The sequence below is a fragment of the Rhinoraja longicauda genome, chromosome 2, assembly GCF_053455715.1.
Source record: "Rhinoraja longicauda isolate Sanriku21f chromosome 2, sRhiLon1.1, whole genome shotgun sequence".
Taxonomy (NCBI): domain Eukaryota; kingdom Metazoa; phylum Chordata; class Chondrichthyes; order Rajiformes; family Arhynchobatidae; genus Rhinoraja; species Rhinoraja longicauda.
The window spans coordinates 71,869,958-71,889,103 of NC_135954.1; the positions used below are offsets into that span (position 1 = coordinate 71,869,958).

The window sequence follows — 19,146 nt, forward strand, 5'->3', positions numbered from 1 at the left end:
GCCGCATGTGTAATGTATGCAAAAAGAATTTCATTGCGCAGTTGTGTCAGAAGGCTCAGAAATGGAAAGGACTCGAATGCAGGCTCACCGAGAAATACTGAAGAAAACTCCAAATGTGAATGGAACCAAAAGATATAGAGCTGGAACCAACAAAACTCCGAACTGCTATCGAACTGACAGAATGCAGAACTGATTAGTCAGCACCCAATTGGTGATGATCAAAGGTACTAGAGGAGCAAGATGGACCACTCCGTCAAAATCGCATATACTGGTGTAGTACGCAAAGGAGCGGAATGTCCGCCATTTTAGTAGACAAAACCCGCCGTTCGCTATGTCTCTTGCAGTGTAATCAGTGTTGTGGGGAACAGTATGTGTGATGATACCATTAAAATGCAGAAAATATCTCATCTATCAACTCATATTTTTTTGTTATTTTTAAATGTTTTTCCCCTGCTAAATTTCTCTGATTTTATTATTTCTTACTGTTTCTGCCCATTTCCCTCCCATCCTTCCTCCCAGCCCCCTCTTTTGTGCAGTTTCCCTTGTATTGCTCAAACACACACTCTGCACAAATTTAACTTACATATATATATGAATGTGTGTGTGTGTATGTGTGTGAGAGGCAAGATAGAGATAAATAGATCTCAAAGTTCCTTCTCATGGATCAGTAGCAACTTTGATTTAAAGCAATGCTCTATTTCTCTCTTCATCTTATTTTTCACATTTTTCACATAAAGGCATTTGACCTTTATGGTTTATGTATATATATATATATATATATATATATATATATATATACACACACACACACACACACACACACATATATATCTCTAGTTTCTTGTGATTTCCTCTAATTATTTGTTTAACAACCTATCTCTCTCTATTTTTTTATATCAATATATATACATACATACATACATACATATATATATATATATAAAATCAGTCATGCACACACTTCTCAGCACATGGTTCTCCCTATTATGATCACTGTTCTCTCACATACATTTCATTAAGGCCCATCCGTACACATTCGCAATCAGTGACATCAAACCTATTTCCAGAAATCCCAATATTGTGAATAAAATAACTACGAACACATGTCAAGATATTTTTTCATTCTTTTCATTCTATATTAGTGTAATAAAATGTAATGCATATATACCCACACTGATACAGAAGTGCTAGCTTTGGACATAAATAATGTACATTGTCACCATAATTTCGTTTTGAATTTAACATTTAATTGAGGAGGTCGGTGCAATATAGTGCTAACCCTCACTTTTGTGAAAAATGAGTTACATGCATTAACACAATCCTTACCCACTACCCTGCAACCTGTAAAAAAAATCATATTTAAATTCAACTGATAAGTTGGTCAAATAACATAAGCACCTTCTTTTTTTTTGTGATTTATGGATTTTTCAAATGTGAATATCTCATAACGACAAATTTGTGGGTTAGCAGTATACTGCACCAACCCCCTTCAATTTTACATCATTCAAAAATGAACTTCATCAACAAGGATAACACTTTTTATTTCTGTCATTCATGGTAAGATTTACATCATTTTGTGTGTGAGATATACAGGGTTGCACTGTTTCGCATATCAGCTAACCAATGAAAAGATCAGGTCCTGATTTATACCAGCTCTTTACCTTCCCCACCCCCCCCCCCCCCCCCCCCCACCCCCCTTGTCTGAAGAAGGGTCCCAACCTGAAACATCACCCATCCTTTTTCTCCAGAGATGCTGCCTGACCCGGTGATTTATTCCACCACTGTGTCTATTTGAATTGGATTGATGGTTCTGTACCATGTCAGGCAGCATTGGTCATTTTAGTGGCTGTCAAGGGTTTTTAACTAATCAATTCACCAATTCAAATTTTCTTGGCTCTAAGTATAAAGTTAAATGTCTTTTCAATTATATTGTGGATTCAGTAGAGTTCTATTGTTTGCAAATGCCTAATCTCTGCTTCCATGACTTTTTAAAATAAAACAAAAAGAAAGACAGTTCGTGGAGGTAAAATTAAAATGAACAGAGAAGGCAAAGAAGAACAGTTCATTAAATATGAACAATTGGCTTGATACAGACAGAGTGGATCTCTAGTGCAAATATTCAATCAGGTACACATAAAGTTTAAAGATCACGAAACAGCAACTCTTCAAGAAATAGTTATAAATGTCAACTACCAACTTATCCAAGAAGTTGAACATAAATAATTATTTGCAAACATTTTATATACAAAGAAATCGCAGAGTTGTGAACATTGCCCAGTCTAGCTCGCAGAATCTGCTTTAGCTGTTGAGTTACTTCAGTCACTTTTTTGACAGAACGTTATCTCTTTGACAAATAATTGGTCATCTGCCTTAATATTTTCTTATGTGACTCAACATCAATTTTTCGTTTGATAATAAATATGCATACACATTGTTTCTATGTTGAAGCCAGCTAAAAAATACAAATTATTGGTGCATTTGCTCAACAACCTATTGTGATGCAGTCTGCATGTTCCATGGCAGCACTTCACAAGGTATAGAATTCAGTCCATCTTCCAATGCTTTTGAGAAGGAAGAAGAACCTAATACAGGCTAAGTACCAACAATGGGGCAGTTGTTCCCACAGGGTCACTCAAGAGCACAATGCCTTGGGGAAGAATACTCCAAATGCAAAGACATTATTGCATCAGATGCCTTTCTGATGTTGTTCACATCAAACCTGTTGCCTTTTTAATAGCCCCAACTTCCACTCAGAAAAATATAACAACCCCATTGGTTGCAATCCAAATAGATTCACCAGCATCTACAGCAGATAAAGTTATTTCTAGGCCTCTCTGAACTGAGTTGAATTGATGAGGAATTTAACCGCTAAATATGGATTGCCTGTGAAGAAAGGGACAGCCAAATACTAAGCCAAGATGACTGGATATTTTAATCCAAATATATATAGCTCATATTTTCTTCTTGGTATAACATCCATGTTGTTGTTAGAGAAACCCTGTGGGATGCTTCAATAATTATACCTCATTTAGCACAAAAATACTGCAAAGTGGCAAATATTTCACTGTATCAGGAGGTAGTCTTTAAATATTACAATCTAATTACATAAAGGAAGTGACACATTCTGGTTCTGATAACCTGGTTATGAAAGAGTTAATGGCTATTAATTTTGCATGATGGGATGCTTGGCCATTATGCTTTTGGGGCTTCTATATTGTTGTAAGTGGAGGAATGTTAATTGCTCATAAGGATGTGTCTGGTAGCTGAAACTTACAATCCCTGGAAACCACAGAAATAATAAAATGGTAGAATGAATGAACAGGATGAGCCTGAACTTTGGGTCCTGAATAGCTGATGTTTGGAAAATTGCACCAGGCAGGATATAACTATGTGATTCCTAAAGCTTCAATGCCAGCTTCGACGCTATATCCTGTTATGCCTGGGAAGGATGTCTGGGAAAGACGGTGGACAATGCTCTCGCTAACATTATGATGTGGTTAACTGTTGACTACTTGTGGGAGTGTGTAAACAAGACCTTCTGTGGTATGATAAGGATCCTTACCTTCGACTAATGACGTATTGTGTGGAATATTTTATGACTGTAGGGTGTCAAATATATTGTGTTCGATACAGTTTGTGATTGATTTGAAGGAAATGTTGTGTTAAACACTCTGGCTGCAAATTCTGTATAAAAATGCTGCGAAAATGCTTTATCTTTGAGTGGAAGCAAGGGGAGTGCTGAGTATGGTCATACACCATACACCTAATCCCCCCCACTCCCGTCTGACGATAATTAAAGCTTTTCTTGGTTTACCTTTAACTGTTTGTGTTGTTGTCTGTTTTAAGAACCGAACTTTAACAGTTATCCCAGTTTGGGTTCGCTCCATGGTGGACATTTAATCACAAACTCTCCGATGTCTAATTTTCCTGCTTGTTTCAACAAACGTTTCACCACAATAATTTGTGTCATTCCTACATAAGACGTGTAATAGAAGTTTTTAAAAGCAAACAGAAGAGACTCAGTCGGTGCACAGAAATCAGCACATCATGACTGCTCAGTGGCAAGAGGACTGATGGTGCACTTGGCACTTTAACTCCTTGTCTAAATAATGGAAGGTCACACCAAGGCTTTTCTTAGAAACTTTATGTGGATAATAATTCGCAATTGAACATTATTTTCAGCTGGCATGTGCACTGTGGCCCAAATGGCATCTAATATTATACCACTCCCAGATTCTAGAACAGAAAAGTGAGCAGAAATTTACATTTTTTCTGTGCATATTGAAGGTAAACATTAGACTAGTTTTTGTTGTAATATTCCTCATTACATCTAATGTTTTAATTCCAATGTTAACTCTAAACTACACATGATGTTCACACATGATTGGCTAATGTATAAGATTGTACATCTGTGTAGAAATGGCAACCTTCCTCCATGCTGATACCCCTGGTCCATATTTATGCTGCTCAGTACCAAAGCTGCAGCAGCCTTAGTGCACTGAAAAACGGCAAATGAGAATGAATGAGAATGTCATTGTATGCTCAGGATCATAATACATGGTAAATGTTCCCATTTGGCAGGCCTAAAGATGCCGAGAAATAATTGAAAGGCAAACCTTATTATCAGTACGCCTCTGAAATTTGATGCCACCCGCAGCCCATATATCCAGAAATGTTAACAACCTTCTTCACTGTCCACAATACCTTATATTTTAGTGTCATCTTCAAACTTACTCACAATTCGCATCCACATTGTTTAAAGAAATGACAACAATGGGTCAATCCCTGAGGCACACCACTAATCACCGGCCTCCGGTCAGGAAAGCAAACTTTCACCATCATCCTACCTTTAAGCCAATTATGCATCCAGATAGCTAGCTCTCCCTGGATCCAATCTGATCTCATCTTTCAAGAGAGAGCTAGATAGAGCTCTTAAGGATAGCGGAGTCAGGGGGTATGGGGAGAAGGCAGGAACGGGGTACTGATTGAGAATGATCAGACATGATCACATGAATGGTGGTGCTGGCTCGAAGGGAAGAATAGCCTACTCCTGCACCTATTGTCTATTATCTTTTTTAATTAATATTTCTCATCAGTTTTTACTGTGGAGAAGATCATGGAAACTAGGGAATTAAGGGAAATGAAGTGTGATATTTTAGACCATATATGAATTGTCAAAGAGGTGGCACTAGCAGTCCTACAACACGTTAAAATGGATAATCCCCAGGATCAAACAAAGAAATTGCGAGACCCATGCAGAGATATTTGCATCTTTTTTAACCACGGGGAAAGTTTCTGAAGACTGGAGGGTAACTATGGTCGTAGTGTCACGTAAGGAGGGCAGCAAGGAGAAGCAAGGAACCACAGAGTGGTGAGCCTGACATCAGTGATGGTAAGTTACTGGAGGGGTTTCCGATTTTGAAATGATATTGAGAAGCAGCTAAAAGTGCAGAGATTTAACAAGCAAATCCCAGAGCACAAGCCACACACTTGATGGCAAAATGAAATGAAATAACGATTAATTCTTAAAACATTGAATGGAGGTTGAAAGAGTAGCACATTTTTGAACCTAGTCATAAACTCGCAAAAAAACATTATACGTAGACATTCCCTTGAGTTAATAATTATCTTTCAATGAAACCAGTGACAGTGCATTTCCCAATTTCACGGATTATTATCTGTCCCTAATCCATTCCAGTGCATTCTCCAGACATTAACTTCTGATAATTCAAATCCAAAAATACCATTTCCAGACATTATCATGATTAGATACGTATACATCTTGTTCTTTCCCATTAACCATTATCATATTATAAATTCAATAGCCAATCCTTTATACGTTTGCAAATGTACAGGTGCTGTTTCATTTGCCAAAATTAGCATCATTTTCTCACGCTTTTCAACAACATCACTAATTTTGTTCCCATCATGGTGATCTGCACTTCTTTTATCATACGTTAATTTTTTATACTAGAATGGCACTTAAGAGGCTTTTAGATAGGCACATGAAAGTGTGGGGAATAAAGGGATATGGATCTTGTGCAGGCAGATGTGATCAGTTCAGCTAGGTAACATGTTCGCCACAAACATTGTGGGCTGTAGGGCCCATTCCTGTGCGGTACTTGTTCCGTGTTCTATGTTCTAATCATGTCTGTTTCTTGCACAAATCTTTATCATCTCTTGTCTTCTAAATCACTTCCCTTTCTTACCTGCACATGATTGTATATCAATTTTGCACATCATCAACACCACAGAATACTAACGTTTCTGTATTTTCACACAATTCGCCAAGTGACAGAAAATTAGTTAGCCAAATCTGCACATTATTTTAAACTCTGATGCTTTCCACAGTCCCTATCCAATATTTCACAGCTGCATCTTACTGTCTGTCCTCTACATTAAGCAGCCCCTTCAAATGTAACATTCTCCAATGTTCCTCGCATTTATATTCTACTGAACCAAAAGCTATGCTGCAGGGACTGTTATTTTTGCAAATTGTACCTTTTTTGTATAAAGTGTTCCTGTGAAACAAAATCTGACTATGCTCTTAATAACCTTTACTGAAAGTATCATAGAAATAGAAGGCCATGCCTAATTTAAATTTGGTTCCTTTTATTTTTTTAAACAGTAGTTCCAGTCAGTACCCACCAGTTCTGATGCAAGGTCACTGACTGGAAACATTAAGGGGCCTGTCCCACTTAGGCATTTTTTTAGGCGACTGCAATAGTCGTAGCTGTTCACCGAAAAAACGGCGACTGGACCCCCTCCCTACGACAATGTCTACGACAAGCTACAACAACCTACCACCTCGTCGACGTCAAGCTACGGCAAGCTACGGCAAGCTACCGACAACCGTCGACCCAATCGTCGCGACTTAGGACGTCCACCTACGACCGCACCTACGACAACCTACGACCACACAGGCGGCAACCTACGACAACCGAAGTCAACCTACGTCTACCCGCGACAAGCCATGACAAGCTACGACCGTGTCGGCGACAACTGAAGACAATTCATGTCATTATGGCCTCTGGTTTTGACGCCGGTACCTGTCGCCGGTTGACGTAGTCGCCAATGGGATTCAACAAAGTCAGCACCGGCAACAACCTACATCACCTGGCGACAACCTACGACAGCGCCTACATCAGCAGACGTCAGGCTATGATCATTGGCTTCAAACCAACAGTCGCCAAATTTTTTTAAACATTTCAAAATCCAGAGGCGACCAGAAAAACGCTACGACTCTTTGGAGACTACTCACGACCATACAGGCGACACCCCGGCGACCGTGTGGCAACAGCCTAGTCGCCTGTAGTCGCCTCAAAAATCGCCTAAGTGGGACAGGGGTTTAACTCTTCCTCTCCACACAGGTGCTGCCTGACCTGCTGAGTGTTTCCAGCATTTTCAGTTTTTGTATTAGAATTCCAGCGTAAACATCTTTTGCTTTTGTATTCTAGAAAATACTTATCGTTCTCTGCAACAGTCAATACTCAGTGGATCAGATGTGTTTGTCTCTCCCAAACTCATGATCAGCTGTAAACTTCAGGTGCCAAATGTGTCTTTCTTCCAAATGTACAGTTCCAGCTGTTTAAAGAACAATCTCTGGGTGCTCAGGAAATGCTGAGTGGCTTCTCAAATAGCAATAAAATCCTGTTGCTAATTGTGGCAATTAGACTGAGTAATTCGTTTTCCACCACAATTGTTTATTTTATTTAAAAAACATTTTCATCATAATAAATCTAAAATATATAAATAATGGTCCAGTCACCATTTTCATAACATATTCCATTTCATAACATTACCAAATCATCGGTTATCATTCATTAACGGACTTAATGTAAATTATTCATGAGGTTATAACACAAATTGTAACTATGTAGAATGGCAGGAGGACTTTGACCTGCAGTCCGTCCCCATTGAACGTACATAAATATACATGTTTGTAATGCTGACATGTTATATTAAAATACAATTGTCTCCTGCAATGCCCATGGTCCTGGAATGCCTTCAGCAAGCTAATGCATACTGTGTGCTCCATCTCCATGGACACCTGGGAATTGATGTATTCTCAGATGAGGGGCAGGCAGCCAGCTTGGATGGACTCCTCATTGGGTTGTTGTCTGGATCTGTAAATGGCCATCATGGCTAAACCTAGAAGCAGAACAACAAGGAGTCCTCTGACCAACCCTGCCTCTTTCTCCTTGGCACCAAGTGCTGGATAGAGCTCTTAAGGATAGCGGAGTCAGGGGGTATGGGGAGAAGGCAGGAACGGGGTACTGATTGAGAATGATCAGCCATGATCACATTGAATGGCGGTGCTGGCTCGAAAGGCCGAATGGCCTCCTCCTGCACCTATTGTGTATTGTCTATTGCTCAAAGATCAGGATCATAGAGCCGAAGTGCAACCAGAAACTTGAGGAGCAACCTCTCCAAATACTGAAAAAGTAGTTGTAGCCTTTCACATCCTGTACAAACATGGAAGATGGACTGCCCCAGGCCACAGAATTGACCCAGGAGTCTATAAACCATCTAAACAAAACTGTTGTTTTAGGTCTGGAACTGCATAGACCAGGCTGAATAAGGGCAAGTTTACTTCCCTAAAGGACTTTAGCAAACCAAGACAGATTTTACAAAAGGATATAATGTGCTGAAGTTACTCAGCAGGTCAGGCAGCATCTGTGGAGAACATGGATGTGTGATGTTTCGGGTCGGGACCCCACTTCATACTGCTTGACCCGCCGAGTTACTCCAGCACTTCCTGTCCTTTTTGTAAGCCATCATCTGCAGTTCCTTGTCTCTATATTTTGACCTATCCATATTCTCCGGAGATACTGCCTGACCTGCTGACTCCAGCATTTTGCATCCTTTTCTGTAAACCAGAATCAGCAGTTCCTTGTCTCTACTCAGAGATTTCACAATGCTCACTCACTTTTACTCGTGGTTGCTTTTTATCTCCATGTCCTTTTGGTTAAACAATTCAGGTTCAGAATCTTGGTCGTGTGATTTTAAACTTGCACTCTAGGTTGCTATCCTGTCCTCTGAATAACATACTCAGTAACAAAAACTGTTCTCTACCCTGAGAAATTGATATTTTCCTGCCAGGTTTATTACGCCTCCTCGCACAACCATAAAAGACTCCAACTACCATGAAGAAAATATTTGATTAAAATTATTCAGGGTTTCACTTGCTGTTCTTTTATTTCAATTCATTGCATAATGTTGTATTCACAATATCCCTTATCAAAATGTGTATGCCACTAAATGAAATTGGGACGTTGGTATTGCATGTGCCCAACGCAAAAATGGGAAATGTGCAATACATGCAAGGTTTTTTGATATGTCGCGTACACTGTAAATAAATTAACAGAGATGCTGAGAAAGTTGTATCTTATGTTTCAAAGTGCTTAGTTTAAATCTGAGTTTGTTACCAAGTTAGGCGATGTCATGTTATTACAAATCAACCTTTGCTTGAAAAGAGGAAATAAAATGGAAGCTGAGAGTCTTCCTGTTTTGGGTAGTTATCCACTATTCCCTTCAGCAACAAAAAAAAAATACGAGCAGACCGTGTCGTTCCATTCATCAACTTTCACTAACCGGGACTATAAAGGCAGCGGACTGTTACTGGTAGCAGATTATTCCATCTTCCTGATAAGGATATTCGCAAATGCTCTGCAAATTTCTTCTACCAAATGAAAGATATACGGACCAAGACAATCCCAAACACCTTGAATTAAATTTTGTTGATTTCAACCAGGAAAAGGCAGAAGGGGGGTGCATCCGAGTGTTGGTGGGAAAAGGGAAATTCGATTTCTGTGCATTAATCAGTGTGTCTGCATTGATAGGCCATGTCTCTGCATGACAACCTTGGCAGTCATGGCTCGACTGTTGCTACTAAGACCCACAGTCAAGGCCGACTCAGACCATGATAGCACATGCTATCGCTCAATGTCCAGGGGCCATTTATCAAATAAACCTCACTGGGAAAGGGAGAATGGGAATCAGCAGGGAAAATACTACGGAACACAGAAACTGAAGTAACAAAATGCTGGAATCACCCAGCAGGTCAGGAAGCACCTGTGGGGGAACAGAAACAGAGTTAATGTTCAATCTTCCCCTGCTGTATGTCACCAGCATTTTATTTCAGTTTTCCAGCGTGTGGAGTCATTTAGAGTCATTTCAGAAACTGAGAAGCGGCAACAAATGGGAGCTCAAGCATTCAATAATTGGTAACTGTGTAGAAGAGCAGCCAAAGTCAAATTTTACATTGAAGTGAATTATAGTACCCAGGCAAATATTCAGGAAAAAAGTAGATTCTCCCATTGAATGGATTCGCGCATTGAACATTTTCCAATGTTCAATAGATTCAGGATCATTTCCTGTGGATTGGAGGATAGCTAATGTTATCCCACTTTTCAAGAAAAGAGCGAGAGAGAAAACGGGGAATCACAGACCAGTTAGGCTGACTTCGGTGGTGGGAAAGATGCTGGAGTTAATTATTAAAGAGGTAATAACGGTGCATTTGGATAGCAGTAAAAAGATAAGTCCAAGTCAGCATGGATTTATGAAAGGGAAATCATGCTTGACTAATCTTCTGGAATTTTTTGAGGATGTAATAAGTAAAATGGATAAAGGGGAGCCAGTGGATGTAGTGTATCTAGACTTTCAGAAAGCCTTTGATAAGGTCCCGCACGAGAGATTGGTGACTAAAATTAGAACACATGGTATTGGGGGTAGGGTGTTGACATGGATAGAAAATTGGTTGGCAGACAGGAAGCAAAGAGTAGGAGTAAACGGGTCCTTTTCAGAATGGCAGGCAGTGGCAAGTGGATTGCCGCAAGGCTCGGTGTTGGGGCCGCAACTGTTTACCATATATATTAATGATTTGGAAGAGGGAATTAGAAGCAACACTAGCAAGTTTGCGGATGACACAAAGCTGGCTGGGAGAGTAAACTGTGAAGAGGATGTTAGGAGGTTGCAGGGTGACCTGGACAGGTTGAGTGAGTGGGCAGATGCGTGGCAGATGCAGTATAATACAGATAAATGTGAGGTTATCCACTTTGGCGTCAAAAACAAGGAGGCAGATTATTATCTCAATGGAGTTAGGTTAGGTAAGGGGGAGGTGCAGCGAGACCTGGGTGTCCTTGTACGACAGTCACTGAAAGTTGGCGTGCAGGTACAGCAGGCAGTGAAGAAAGCTAATGGAATGTTGGCCTTCATAACAAGAGGATTTCAGTATAGGACTAAAGAGGTTCTTCTGCAGTTGTGTAGGGCCCTGGTAAGACCACATCTGGAGTATTGTGTACCGTTTTGGTCTCCTAATTTTAGGAAGGACATCCTTGTAATTGAGGCAGTGCAGCATAGTTCACGAGATTGATCCCTGGGATGGCGGGACTGTCATATGAGGAAAGATTGAAAAGACTAGGCTTGTATTCACTGGAGTTTAGAAGGATGAGATTGGATCTTATAGAAACATATAAAATTATAAAAGGACTGGACAAGCTAGATTCAGGAAAAATGTTCCCAATGTTGGGCGAGTCCAGAACCAGGGGCCACAGACTTAGAATAAAGGGGAGGCTATTTAAAACTGAGGTGAGAAAAAACGTTTTCACCCAGAGAGTTGTGAATTTGTGGAATTCTCTGCCACAGAGGGCAGTGGAGGCCAAATCACTAGATGGATTTAAGAGAGAGTTAGATAGAGCTCTAGGGGTTAGTGGAATCAAGGGATTTGGGGAGAAGGCAGGCACGGGTTATTGATTGGGGATGATCAGCCATGATCACAATGAATGGTGATGCTGGTACAAAGGGCCAAATGGCCTCCCCTGCACCTATTTTCTATGTTTCGATGTTTCTATCAATGCTCCCATTTCTGATTTCCCTAGGATTAAATTTGCATTCCCCGCTAATCCCTCGTTACCTTGTGTTGTGCTCAATTTCTCTTGCGTACCACCTCTCAGTGATAGCGGACACTATTATTTGCTATTGCATCAAGTAAGCAAACGATGTGCCATGAGGAAGATGGATTAAAATAATAATCTCCTCAGTTGTTTGCATTTGAAGTCACCAATGCCGTTCAATGTCCTTGTGCTGTCGGGGGGTGGGTGGAGGGTGTATGGGTACGGGTAGATGGATGGAAGACGGTGGGGGGGTGGGGGGGTGAGGGAAGCAGAGCGAAATTGACGGGAACCCCGCTGATTTCCATCTTTATCACTGCAATGTAACCTTGCTCAATGTTTAGTCCAAGCTAATTATGTGCGGCACGGTGGCGCAGCGGTAGAGTTGCTGCCTTACAGCGAATGCAGCGCCGGAGACTCAGGTTCGATCCTGACTACGGGCGCCGTCTGTACGGAGTTTGTACGTTCTCCCCGTGACCTGCGTGGGTTTTCTCCGAGATCTTCGGTTTCCTCCCACACTCCAAAGACGTACAGGTTTGTAGGTTAATTGACTGGGTAAAATGTTTTTTTTAAAATTGTCCCTAGTGTGTGTAGGATAGTGTTAATGTGCGGGGATCGCTGAGCGGCGCGGATTTGGTGGGCCGAAGGGCCTGTTTCCGCGCTGTATCACTAAATCTAAAAAACTGCTAAACCTGTTCGGTCAGGCTTCCTGGCTGAGCATTTCAGAGAAGCTATATGAACACAGGGGGCGCCGACAATGGCAGCCTCGCCAACGGTCTGTCTCGTCTTTTTCTTCTTTGTTGTTTTTAGTTTGTTATAAAATGTATGTTTTAGTGTACTTTTAGTTTTATGTGGGGGGGGGGACGGGGGGGGACGGACTTTTAAAATCTCATTCCTCGATAGAAATGCAACTTTTTTCCATGTCATATCTCCGTCCGCACTGCGACCTAACTTCGTGGAGCTGGTGGCCTTTTGCTGGGGATCAACCTTTGAGCGCCATCCATGGGAGCCTGTGGACTTTAACATCGTGGAGCCCGCGGCCCCTTGGTTAGGGATCAACTTCGGGAGCTCCAAGTCGCAGGATCTTCGACCGTCCCATTCGCGGGAGCTTCGATCGCCCCGACATGGGAGTTTCAATCGCCGGCTGTGGGAGCTTCGATGGTTCGACTACCCCGACCACGGAAGAAAAAGGAGGAAAGAAGATAAGACTATTATTGCCTTCCATCACAGTGAGGAATGTTGAGGAGCAGCTGTGGTGGATGTTTATGTCAAATTTTATGTAGTTGTGCGTCTTGTTGCTTTTTTGGTATGACTGTATGGCAAATCAAATTCCTCCTATGTTGCAAAACATACTTGGCTAATAAATTACGATTATGATTATGATTAATTGTGCTGGACATACAGTCGTTGCGAATGTCCAGCACAATGTACAGTATTCTACACCGGAGTCAGGATAAGGGGGGAACAACCCCCCCCCCCCCCCTCCCCCCTCTCTCTCTCTCTCTCTCTCTCCTCGATTTTGTCAGGCGCTGTGCAGGTAAACAAAGGTACCAGGGGTAGTTTCAAGTCTTAGGTACAAATTTAAATCAGAAATAACTGAGCAGAGATTCTATCAGAAATGTCATATCCTCAGCCACACAACCCCACCGAAAGCCACATCGGATGGCTAGAGATTGCAGAGTTTAACACGCCAGCGCCGATGCTAGAGAGGATCAATATCTTATTTACCACGTTGTGTTCACGCCCAACATTAGTAATACAACTGTCGATCGATAGCGTTACTCCATGCAGTGACCATTGTATTCGCGCCTTCCAGCAATTACAACGTACATCTATCTCACAGAACTGCTATACCAGCTGCCACAAATTAAATTTTAAAAAAAGTCATGCAATCCAGTTATTTAAATGTATCGTACTTGCCCTTCAGAGATTAAAGAACTATTGGCAATGAGGAAGAATATGTAACTACACAGACTGAAGAAGCCTCTTCACGCGAATTGGTCATGAAAAGAAAACCTATTATACATAACTATATATTACATTTACCTCTCTCTCCTTTACCACATTATGCTAAACGTAACATGGTAAAGCGCAATTGAAATATATGCAATGCCAACAATGCCATTCTTATGTTAGATTGCAGTACGATTACTGTTCATTTACTTTCGAGCAATGCAGTTTTGCTTCGGCCAGGCACCGATGGAAGCCCGAGTGCAGGTAAGGACGGGGCTTGATTTACTTTCAAGGAGTCACGATACAGCACAAATGAATTTACCAGACATCCAGCTCACCCCGAGCCATTAGCGATGGGCGGTAAGGAAAGATCGTGGCTCAGTAGCTCGCAGCGACCGGGGGCGAAGGTGCATGAGTCCAGGCGCAACAGGCAGCCAGCCTTGTGTTTACCAGATGGAGCAAATGAGATGGCAGGCGGCGGTCCACCTCTGCCGGGGTTGGTTCTCGATTCCGTTTCCTCCCACCGTCTTTATCTTACCGAAAAGTGGCGCCTCATTTGCGGCAGGAAAGGAGGGCAGGTCTCCCTGGTCGTCACAACCCCGCTTCGTGCAGACAGCTCGTCGATGTAATGCCCGACTCTACTGGCATCTCTGGGAGGCTGCGGTCTGGACAAGTCTAGTCCATCACTGAGCTGCCAGGCCACCGCATCGACGTGGGACTGACTCTTCAGGTCGCCTCCCTCCCGCTCTCAGGGTCAGGGTGTGTGTGGGGAGTGTGGCGGGCGGTTACGGTGCAATCTCAGCCGAAACTAAACCTTCCGACTGCATGAACCACCCTGAAAGTCATCGCGGCGCCTCCAAGAACCTGATAGACTTTCGGAATAATTGTCAAATCGGTAAACTAATAATGTTAATGATTAGCCCAACTCAAAGCTTGGGATGCGGGGCGCAACTTGTAGTGAGATCAGATCAACAAGCTGCACAAATCCAGTGTGTTTGTTTGTCACGACCGTCGCCGTGAGATGGCAGGTTTGAGGAGCTCTCATTTATACACGATCAAACCTGGCGTCCAGTCGCGGCCCTTCTGCCCTGGGGACCCATGTACTGGGGGGTGGGGGGGGGGGGGGAACCGGTGTGGCATTTGTGGGATTCGCTGTGCTCTTGGCCTCATTCACACTCGCCATTCCCTATCACCCTTCCTGGGGTAAGGACCAGAGCCCCCTGATATGATCGCGCTGAGAGCTTGGTTGTTTTAGCTGGAGAGTCGTGACCCACGATCCTGGCCTTTGGGATAATGTCTCGGCCATGTGGTACTGAACTGCGGGGACATACACGCAGAGCGACGGCTGCAAATGTGTGGCATTCAATACTTGTAAGGCGTGGACGCGCTGCCGTGTTGTGTTTGAAAGACTGTATCTCCGTGCGCACAGAGACGTGGGGTCAGGGCCGTTTTTACAGCATGGGCCCCCGGGCAAAGCAGTGTACTGGGGCCCCTACCGTTACTCTCCCCCACCCCTCTTTCCCTACCAGCCCCCCCCCCCCCCTGTCGTGCCGGCGAAAAGCACTTACCGAAAAGCACTTAGCGATGGACTTAGGGTGCTACATTGTTGCGAAAAGCACTCACAGATCGCTGTGAGAAGCACTTACTGACCGAAAATGTTGCGAAAAAGCACTTATTGAACCTACATTTTAAAAGTAGTATTTATTTATTGCAAGTCACTTAACGTACACAGATCAGCATGGGGCCCCTATGCTCGCGGGCCCCCGGGCAAGTGCCCATCAGGCCCATGCGTTAAGACGGCCCTGCGTGGGGTAGAGATGAGCGGTGGGTTGATAGTTGACTTGGGGCACAGGACCACTCGTGACCTTATGAACAGACAGTGGTTACACACCAAGGCCAGCACCTCTTTCTTGTGTTCGATCCACCACTTCTGATCCAGGCGACAATGATTCTACATTTCCTTGAACATCGTTTGCATTGATATCCACATATCTCAGTCTCCCTCCCCCCTGACTCTCAGTCTGAAGAAAGATCTCGGCCTGAAACGTCACCCATTCCTTCTCTCCAGAGATGCTGCCTGTCCCGCTGAGTTGCTCCAGCATTTTGTCTTTCTCGATGTAAACCAGCATCTACAGTTCCTTCCTACACAATGATCCATTATTACCTTGGCCTCGCTCACTCACTCTGATTTCCTCTCCATTGCTATACCCACGACGACATACGCAAAATGTGCACTCCGACCACAGCAGTCTAGGGACAAGGATCAGATGGAGCGATGAGTAGGGGGGTGGTGGTGGGGTGTGTGTGTGTGGGGGGGGGGGGGGGGGGGGGAGGATGTAAGAACTGATGCAAGGAAGCGAATGAGTGACCAAGAGCGAGGTCAGTTAGCACGTGGAGAGAGCATAGCATTTTATTTTTGATCCGAATTCATTTGGTTTCCAGTGCCATAACTGGGAACCAACATCCTTGCAAAATTACACACACAGGATCCACAAGAATGGACAGTGAAAATATTGTAAACCAGCATCTGCCATTCCTTAGATAGACACAAAAACTGGAATAACAAGCGGGTCAGGTGGCATCTCTGGAGAAAAGGAATAGGTGAAGTCTCAGGTCAAGACCCTTCTTCAGTCACCTATTCCTTTGCTCCAGAGATGCTGCCTGACCCGCTGAGTTACTTCAGCTACAGTATGTGTGTCTATCTTCAGTTTAAATCAGCATCTGCAGTTCCTTCCTGCACATTTTGTCTGCAATTCCATGTAGGTTCTTCTACACTCTAGTGAGAATCTTGATGCTGCTTTACTTTGTATCACTGTTTAAAAAGTACAAATTGAAAAAGCACTTGCGTATTTAAGTTAATTCCTATTTTAAACTTGCTGGAAGAAATTACTGTAACTTTCTACTGCAGTCCGTATAATAAATATATATATTTATAACAAAATTGTTGCATAATGTACTTAAATATCATTTTCACACCACTTAATCTTTTCAAGATAAATCTGAAAGTTGTTTTGTATTAACAATGATGCATCGCATTATTGTCCCTGTTCCACAAAATGCAGCCTCCTCACTATATTGATATTGCTTTACAGTTTGTTCACAAGCTTAGAATCATAGAGTCATACAGCATGGAAACAAGCTCTTTGGCCCAACTTGCCCATGCCAACCTAGATGCCTCATCTAAACTAGGCCCATCTGCCTGCGTTTGGCCCATATCCTTCTAAAACTTTCCCATCCATTCTGTCCCGTTTGTTCTCACAGCTACCCCCTTTGCCCATGGTGGGGCAAATCCTCAGTCTGAAGAAGGGTCTCGACCCGAAACGTCACCCATTCCTTCCCTCCTGAGATGCTGCCTGACCTGCTGAGTTACTCCAGCATTTTGTGAATAAATACCTTCCTTTTGCCCATGGGTTGTCAGAGTTGCTTCCCCACCCCCCAACTGGCCCTTACACAGAATGCAATGTCATGAATTATTATTTTTTCAAATTGATGTTACCAACATTGCAGATTTATGCATAGGAAAATAACTGCAGATGCTGGTACAAATCGAAGGTATTTATTCACAAAATGCTGGAGTAACTCAGCAAGTCAGGCAGCATCTCAGGAGAGAAGGAATGGGTGACATTTCGGGTCAAGACCCTTCTTCAGACTGATGTCAGGGGGCGGGACAAAGGAGGATATAGGTGGAGACAGGAAGATAGAGGGAGAACTGGGAAGGGGAGAGGAAGAGAGGGACAGCAGAACTATCTAAAGTTGGCTCGGTGATCGTTTCGCTCAACACCTTCGCTCAGTCCGCCTTAACCAACCTGATCTCCCGGTGGCTGAGCACTTCAACTCCCCCTCCCACTCCCAGTCTGACCTTTCTGTCATGGGGCTCCTCCAGTGCCAGAGTGATGCCCACCGGAAATTGGAGGAACAGCACCTCATATTTCGCTTAGGCAGCTTGCAGCTCAGCGGTATGAACATTGACTTCTCCAACTTTAGATAGTTCCTCTGTCCCTCTCTTCCCCATCCCCTTCCCAGTTCTCCCTCTATCTTCCTGTCTCCACCTATATCCTTCCTTTGTCCCGCCCCCCTGACATCAGTCTGAAGAAGGGTCTCGACGCGAAACGTCACCCATTCCTTCTCTCCTGAGATGCTGCCTGATCTGCTGAGTTACTCCAGCATTTTGTGAATAAATACCGCAGATTTATGCATGGTGCTCTTCAGAAGTGTTCTCAGCTGGAAAATATCTTAATGTGATATGATCAGTTGACAAGTCAGTGGGAATGTAAACAACCAATTACCCATCTTTGCTGGTATTGGATGAATATTAGTTTTCAGTCTCCAATTACAACTGAAATAATTCCAGTTTATACCTTGAAGCTATTTATTGAAAAGAGCTTTGAGGTTTAATTTTATCCCATTCTTAGAAATGACCTTATTTCATATGGTAGGTATTTTTTCACAAAATGCTAGAGTAACTCAGCAGGTCAGGCAGCATCTCAGGAGAGAAGGAATGGGTGACGTTTCGGGTCGAGACCCTTCTTCAGACTGATGTCAGGGGGGCGGGACAAAGGGAGGATATATTTCATATGGAACATTTTTGCAGAGTAAGACATAAAGTGCTGGGTAAATCAGCCGGTCAGGCTGAGATAGGTCTTCTATCCATGTTCTCCAGAGGTGCTGCCTGTCCTGCTGCGTTACTCCACCATTTGTGTCTGTTTTCTTGTAAACCAGCACCTGCAGTTCCTTGTTTCTACATTGAAGCAGAGTAATCCACTTGGGACCTTCATGATCAATGCATCAGGTCTTGATACTACCTTCCACATACTCATAGAGTAGGAGGGGTAATGTGCCAATCTGTCCATTTCTATGCAGCTATGCAGAAGTACCAAAAGTACAAAGGCAGCAAAAACATGGGATATCACCAGCTGGAAGTCGCCCTTCAAGCCACACATCACATTGACCTGGAAATATATTGCCTTTCCTTCACCATTGCTGGGTCAAAATGTTGGAACTCCCCTTACAGCTTTGTGGATATAGCTCAAGGACTGCAGCAGTTCAAGAAAGCTCACCATCACCAAGGGCAATCAGGGATGGGCAATTCAATGCAGGCTCAGCTTACGAAGCTCACATTCTATGAATAAATATCAAGATCCCTCTGTCTCAAAGGAGTAAAAACACCTACCATAGACTGAAAATGACCTTGTTATGCCCAAGACCATAAACAGGCAACAGTTTGAAAAGTTTTATTTGAAACTTTATCCCTGGTTGTGTGTGTTAATCTTGCAATACAAAAGTATTTGTGCATTCTACTGAT

The 19,146-nt window shown here is 42.9% G+C and overlaps 1 protein-coding gene across 3 annotated transcripts in view; it reads right to left on the bottom strand.

The window, feature by feature from the left end:
• Positions 1–14,570, bottom strand: part of lrrc3b (leucine rich repeat containing 3B) — a 38,203-nt gene extending 23,633 nt beyond the window's left edge. Inside the window, exon 1 of one of the 3 annotated variants that reach the window (XM_078421011.1) lies at positions 14,383–14,570. The gene's annotated coding sequence lies outside the window, so the exon portion shown is untranslated. Of the gene's footprint in view, positions 1–14,166 lie in introns of all 3 variants that reach the window. The other 2 variants (XM_078421001.1, XM_078420991.1) reach the window with 2 other exon arrangements.
• Between the last annotated feature and the right edge of the window lie 4,576 nt (positions 14,571–19,146).